This window comes from Oncorhynchus tshawytscha, linkage group LG06 (assembly GCF_018296145.1).
Source record: "Oncorhynchus tshawytscha isolate Ot180627B linkage group LG06, Otsh_v2.0, whole genome shotgun sequence".
NCBI classification, from domain to species: Eukaryota; Metazoa; Chordata; class Actinopteri; order Salmoniformes; family Salmonidae; genus Oncorhynchus; species Oncorhynchus tshawytscha.
The window spans coordinates 64,849,007-64,856,159 of NC_056434.1; positions in this window are offsets into that span (position 1 = coordinate 64,849,007).

Consider the following 7,153-nt stretch of genomic DNA (forward strand, 5'->3'; position numbering starts at 1 on the left):
TTAGCTAATCCAAGTTCATCATTTTAAAAGGCTAATTGATCATTAGAAAAACTATTTTGCAATTATGTTAAGCACAGCTGAAAACTGTTGTCCTGATAAAGAAACAAGAAAACTGGCCTTCTTTAGACCAGTTGAGTATCTGGAGCATCAGCATTTGTGGGTTCGATTGCAGGCTCAAAATGGCCAGAAACAAATAACTTTCTTCATAAACTCATCAGTCTATTCTTGTTCTGAGAAATAAAGGCTATTCCATGCGAGAAATTGCCAAGAAACTGAAGTTCTCGTACACAGCTGTGTACTACTCCCTTCACAGAACAGCGCCAACAGGCTCCAACCAGAATAGAAAGAGGAGTGGGAGGCCCCGGTGCACAACTGAGCAAGAGGAGAAGTACATTAGAGTGTCTAGTTTGAGAAACAGATGCCTCACAAGTCCTCAACTGGCAGCTTCATTAAACAGTACCCGCAAAACACCAGTCTCAATGTCAACAGTGAAGAGGCGACTCCGGGATGCTGGCCTCCATGCTGGCCTTCAAGAGTTGCAAAGAAAAAGCCATATCTTAGACTGGCCAATAAAAATAAAAGACCAGGATGGGCAAAAGAACACAGACACTGGACAGAGAAACTCTGCCTAGAACGCCAGCAACCCAGAGTCGCCTCTTCACTGTTGACATTGAGACTGGTGTTATGCAGGTACTATTTAATGAAGCTGCCAGTTGAAGACTTGTGAGGCATCTGTTTCTCAAACTAGACTCTGTAATGTACTTGTCCTCTTGCTCAGTTGTGCACCGGGGCCTCCCAGTCCACTTTCTATTCTGGTTAGAGCCTGTTTGAGCTGTTCTGTGAAGGGAGTAGTAAACAGCGTTGTACGAGATCTTCAGTTTCTTGGAATAGCCTTCGCCTTGGAAGAGCCTCCGCATGGAATAGCCTTTATTTCTCAGAACAAGAATAGACTGAGGAGTTTATGAAGAAAGTTATTTGTTACTGGCCATTTTGAAACCACAAATGCGGATGCTCCAGATACTCAACTGGTCTAAAGAAGGCCAGTTTTATTGCTTCTTTAATCAGGACAACAGTTTTCAGCTGTGCTAACATAATTGCAAAAGGGTTTTCTAATGACCAAATAGGCTTTTAAAATGATTCACTTGGATTAGCTAACACAACGTGCCATTGGAACACAGGAGTGATGGTTGCTGATAATGTGCATGCGTATGTAGATATTCCATAAAAAATCTGCCGTTTCCAGCTCCAATAGTCATTTACAACATGAACAATGTCTACACTGTATTTCTGATCAATTTGATGTTATTTTAATGGACGAAAAAATGCTTTTCTTTCAAAAACAAGGACATTTCTAAGTGACCCCAAACTTTTGAATGGTAGTGTACATCAAACCAAGAATCAATGAGCTGCAATGAGGTGGGTTCATATCCTATAGTTAAAAGGCCTTTGGCTTTTGTTGTGGTTTACAGTACTTTTTTCTTTATTAAAGCCTTACCAAGTCTATGATTGATCCGCAAGATGAAGGTGCAGCTGCATTTTATGTACCCGCAATCTGTGTGATGTCTGAACCACTAAGAAAGGTCTGCATTCCCTGATGATTTACTGAGATATCTATAGGACTGGATCTTTTGAAAGCTGCTGACTAAAGCACTCAGGGGGTTTTGACAAGTGCAGTAACAAGGCATGTAATTCCATTGCTATGTCTCATCAACCAGATCGTAAAATACTGTGTGAATCACAAAGAATCACTCCCCCTTGGGTTGTTATACACACAATGTGTTCTGCGTGGACGTGTTTAACTATTCTCGTGGGGACCAGAAGTCCCCACAAGAATAGCAAACTAACAACAATTTGACAAACTGGGGACATTTTGTTAGTCCCCACAAGGTCAAATGCTTTTTCTAGGGGGTTTAGGGTTAAGGTTAGAATTAGTGTTAGGGTTAGAATCATGTTGGTGAGGGTTAGGAGCTAGGGTTAGTTTTAGGGTTAAGAGCTAGGGTTAGGGTAAAGGTTAGGGTAAGGGCAAGAGTACAAGTTAGGGTTAGGGTTATGTTTAAGGTTAGGGAAAATAGGATTTTGAATAGAACTGAATTGTGTGTCCCCAAAGGTGTAGCTGTACAAGACTGTGTGTGTGTGTGTGTGTGTGTGTGTGTGTGTGTGTGTGTGTGTGTGTGTGTGTGTGTGTGTGTGTGTGTGTGTGTGTGTGTGTGTGTGTGTGTGTGTGTGTGTGTGTGTGTGTGTGTGTGTGTGTGTGTGTGTGTGTGTGTGTGTGTGTGTGCGCGTGTGCTTGTGCGTGCATGTACATCTGTGAATGCATACAGTATGTGCGTTTGCATGTGAGAGAAAAAAGGTTGATCAATAGCGGAAACTAAAGCACTTCTCCACTGCATTTCCATGGCTGCTATGTGAAGCTGAGAGGGAGAATTCCAGAGGTGGTGGGAGCAGTGTGCCCTGTCTGCGTAAACAGGCTGCTGAAATGTACTACCACAGTGATTCTCCCTCCCTCCCTGCACTGCTCCCGTTTCCCACCTCTGTGCCAATCCCTGTCCGCCTCCATCACTCTGTCTACTGCTGCTCTAGGACCAGGGGCCAAAGGGTTTCTCTGTCCGTGACTAAGAGGCCCCTCAGATACAATGGGGTTTAGCTGGCATAGAAATCTTTTTTATTTTTCAAATGGCCTGCCACTGGTATTAAACAAAGCATGTGTGTCCATGTATGCTGATGATTCAACCATGTACGCATCAGCAACCACAGCTAATGAAGTCACTGAAACTCTTAACAAAGAGTTGCAGTCTGTTTTGGAATGGGTGGCCAGTAATAAACTGGTCCTGAACATCTCTAAAACTAAGAGCATTCTATTTGGTACAAATCATTACCTAAGTTCTAGACCTCAGCTGAATCTGGTAATGAATGGTGTGGCTGTTGAACAAGTTGAGGAGACTAAAAGACTAGGTGTTACCTTAGATTGTAAACTGTCATGGTCAGAACATATACATTCAATGGTTGTAAAGATGGGGAGAGGTCCATCCGTAATAAAGAGAAGCTCTGCTTTTTTGACACCACACTCCAAAAAGTAAGTCCTGCAGACTCTAGGTTTGTTTTATCTTGATTATTGTCCAGTCGTGTGGTAGAGTGCTGCAAGGAAAGACCTAAGCGGTGTTCGAATACTCATACAACCCACACTAACCAAACTATTTGTGACGTGAATGAGTATATAGTATGCTTATTGGTGTAACGGTTTTCTTCTGGTGAAGGAGAGGTGGACCAAAATGCAGCGTGGTTATAATTCATGGTTCTTTAATAATGAAACCATACATGAATAAACTACAAAAACAAGAAACGTGAAAACCCGATACAGTCCCGTGTGGTACAAACACTGACACAGGAGACAACCACCCACAAAACCCAACACAAACCAGGCTGCCTAAATATGGTTCCCAATCAGAGACAATGACTAACACCTGCCTCGGATTGAGAACCATATCAGGCCAAACATAGAAATAGACAAACTAGACATATAACATAGAATGCACACTCAGATCACACCCTGACCAAACAAAACATAGAAACATACAAAGCAAATTATGGTCAGGGTGTGACAGTAACCACTGTCACACCTCCTAACCATGGCGACCCTTCTAAATGACCCCACTGGACTGAGGGGCAGCTCAGGACAGAGGGGCAGCTCGGGACAGAGGGGCAGCTCCGTACTGGCTGACGACTCTGGCAGATCCTGGCTGACTGGCGGCTCTGGCAGATCCTGGCTGACTGGCGGCTCTGGCAGATCCTGGCTGACTGGCAGATCCTGGCTGACTGGCGGCTCTGGCAGATCCTGGCTGACTGGCGGCTCTGGCAGATCCTGGCTGACTGGCGGCTCTGGCAGATCCTGGCTGACTGGCGGCTCTGGCAGATCCTGGCTGACTGGCGGCTCTGGCAGATCCTGGCTGACTGGTGGCTCTGGCAGATCCTGGCTGACTGGCGGCACTGGCGGATCCTGGCTGACTGGCGGCACTGGAGGCTCCTGGCAGACTGGCGGCTCTGGCGGCTCCTGGCAGACTGGCGGCTCTGGCGGCTCCTTGCAGACTGGCGGCTCTGGTGGCTCCTTGTAGACTGGCGGCTCTGACGTCTGCTTGCAGACTTGCGGCTCTGATGGCGCTGGGCAGACGGGTAGCTCAGGTGGCGCTGGGCAGACTGGAGACTCCGGCAGCGCTGGAGAGGAGGAAAGCTCTGGCAGTGCTAGACAGGCGGGAGACTCCGGCAGTGCTGGCGAGGAGGAAGGCTCTGGCAGCGCTGGGCAGGCGGGGGACTCCGGCAGCGCTGGACAGGCGGGAGACTTCGGCAGCGCTGGACAGGCGGGAGACTCCGGCAGCGCTGGACAGGTGGGAGACTCCGGCAGCGCTGGACAGACGAGGTGCACTGTAGGCCTGGTGCGTGGTGCCGGCATTGGTGGTACTGGGCCGAGGACACGCACCTCAGGGCAAGTGCGGGGAGCTGCCACCGGAGGGCTGATGCGTGGAGGTGGTACCGGATAGACTGGACCGTGCAGGCGCACTGGAGCTCTTGAGCGAAATGCAAAATGCAGCGGACCAAAATGCAGCGTGGTTATAATTCATGGTTCTTTAATAATGAAACCATACATGAATAAACTCCAAAAGCAAGAAACGTGAAAACCCAAAACAGTCCTGTGTGGTACAAACACTGACACAGGAGACAACCACCCACAAAACCCAACACAAACCAGGCTACCTAAATATGGTTCCCAATCAGAGACAATGACTAACACCTGCCTCTGATTGAGAACCATATCAGGCCAAACATAGAAATAGACAAACTAGACATATAACATAGAATGCCCACTCAGATCACACCCTGACCAAACAAAACATAGAAACATACAAAGCAAACTATGGTCAGGGTGTGACAATTGGTCATAGTATGGATATAGTTAGTATGCCAATAGTTCCCGGATGTCATACTAAATTCGCCAAAATATGAAGTATACACACAGAGGACACTATTTCTGTACTTTATGGCCCATAATAATGCATTTCTTCAGGAAATGGCGGAAAATATGCAGCTGAAGTCCAACAATAGCGGATACAAATTCATTGCTTTAACTAACTTTGAGACATGTTAACAACATGTTGAGCAATGTAATAATTACTTTTCAAATACATTACACGTTGTTGGCTGACTATTTGTTAGCTACGCTGTCCTCACGAACCACATAGCATATCATTACAGCAGTATGTTAGCTAGCTCCCTAACGTTAGTTGGCTACTTATATATCAAGCTTGCCAGTATATTAACTATATGTTATCTAACTAAATACACAACGTTTATTGACTTGATTATTCCCGTCATTCTTAGCTTAGCTAAATGGTATAGTCGTTGTGCATTCTCAATTAACATTCGGGTTCTTTTGTAAATTCGCTCTGGCTACCTACTCTGATTTCAGGGCACTCTCGTCTGAGTGTACCAGAGCGCAGAATAATTAATTTACACATGCTCAACACCGGTTGAATGTGGCTGGTGCCAGTTAACGTTGGCAAAAGAGCGTAATTAAATTGATGCCAGCAAAACAGTCACTAACGCTCTGGATAGCATGAAAACTGCCTAACCAGCTCTGCAAGGGCGAGGAAAATGGTTAGAGTGGTCACTCTCATTTGTGTCTGGAAGTAGCTAGCAAGCTAGCCAAAGTTAGCTTGGGTGCTTGACTGCCGTTGTAAGGTCATAACGCAAAAATCAAACCTACTCCTCCGACCTAGTGTCCAGTGTGCGCTCCGAGAGCGAAGCGCTCTGAATTAACAAAGGACAATCTGACAACACTCTGAATTTACGAGCGCACTTTGGCATTCCAGATTGAATTTAAGAACACACCCAAAGTCGTAAAATGTCTAACTAGTCATTTGTTATGCTAACTAGCTAGCAAGAGGTTGCATAGCAACAGCATCAACTTCCAGTAGACCGGCAAAGAGCTAGTACGCTCAACTGAAAGGATACTGTTCTGTTTACAGTATACTAAAATGAACTAATAGTATATAGTATGTGGTGTATACCCATTAAGTATATAGTATACAGTATGTTAGCATGGGTATTTTAACACAGCTCTAGTTAAGTTCTAGCTGGAACAGAACAGAGTTGCACGTCTTGCTCTTTATTTTAATCAGAGGGCTAATGTACTGTAAATACTATGCATGCCAGTCTCTCTTGGCTAAGAGTTGAGGAGAGACTGACCGCATCCCTTCTTTTTATAAGCTCCGACACACACACTTAACCCACCAGACATGCCACCAGGGGTCTTTTCACAGTCAGGAGACAAAGGGCTGTGAGACATGGGTTTGATCCTAGACACATGAAAAGTGGGCTGTATACAGAGGGTACGGGGTAACAGAAGACAAACAGCAGAGGGGCGAATGATCTTGGAGATGGGAAAAGGGCCGATGAACCCGGGGGAAAGTTTACGGGGCTCCTCCCAAAAGGGCAGGTCTCGAGTGGACAGCCATACCCTCTTCCCGAGATGATATAGGGGAGCCGGGGTCCAGTGGCGGTCCGCTTGTTGTCGATACCTGGAGGTGGTCTTAAGAAGAGCCTTCCAGGTACAATGACAGCGGCGGACGAACATCTGGTCCGTGGGTATGCCGATATTCGGCATATTCGACCCACACTAGTTGCTGGCTCCAGGTGGTGGGGTTGGTGGAGACAAGGCAGCGAAGAGTCGTCTCCAGGTCTTGGTTGGCTCGCCCCGACTGGCCGTTGGGCTGGGGGTGGAACCCGGAGGACAGGCTGGCCGTCAACCCAATGAGTGTGCAGAATGCCTTTCAGAACCGGGATGAGAACTGAGGACCCAGGTCGGAGACCATGTCCACCGGGAGTCCATGGATCCGGAAGACGTGTTGCACCATGAGCTGGGCCGTCTCTTTGGCAGAGGGTAGCACTGCACCCCCAACAGCAACTCGCCCAAGCCTTCCCCATTTTTCCTTCTCCCAAATCCGTTCAGCTGATGTTCTGAAAGAGCTGCAAAATCTGGACCCCTACAAATCAGCCGGGCTAGACAATCTGGACCCTTTCTTTCTAAAATTATCTGCCGAAATTGTTGCCACCCCTATTACTAGCCTGTTCAACCTCTCTTTCGTGTCGTCTGAGATTCCCA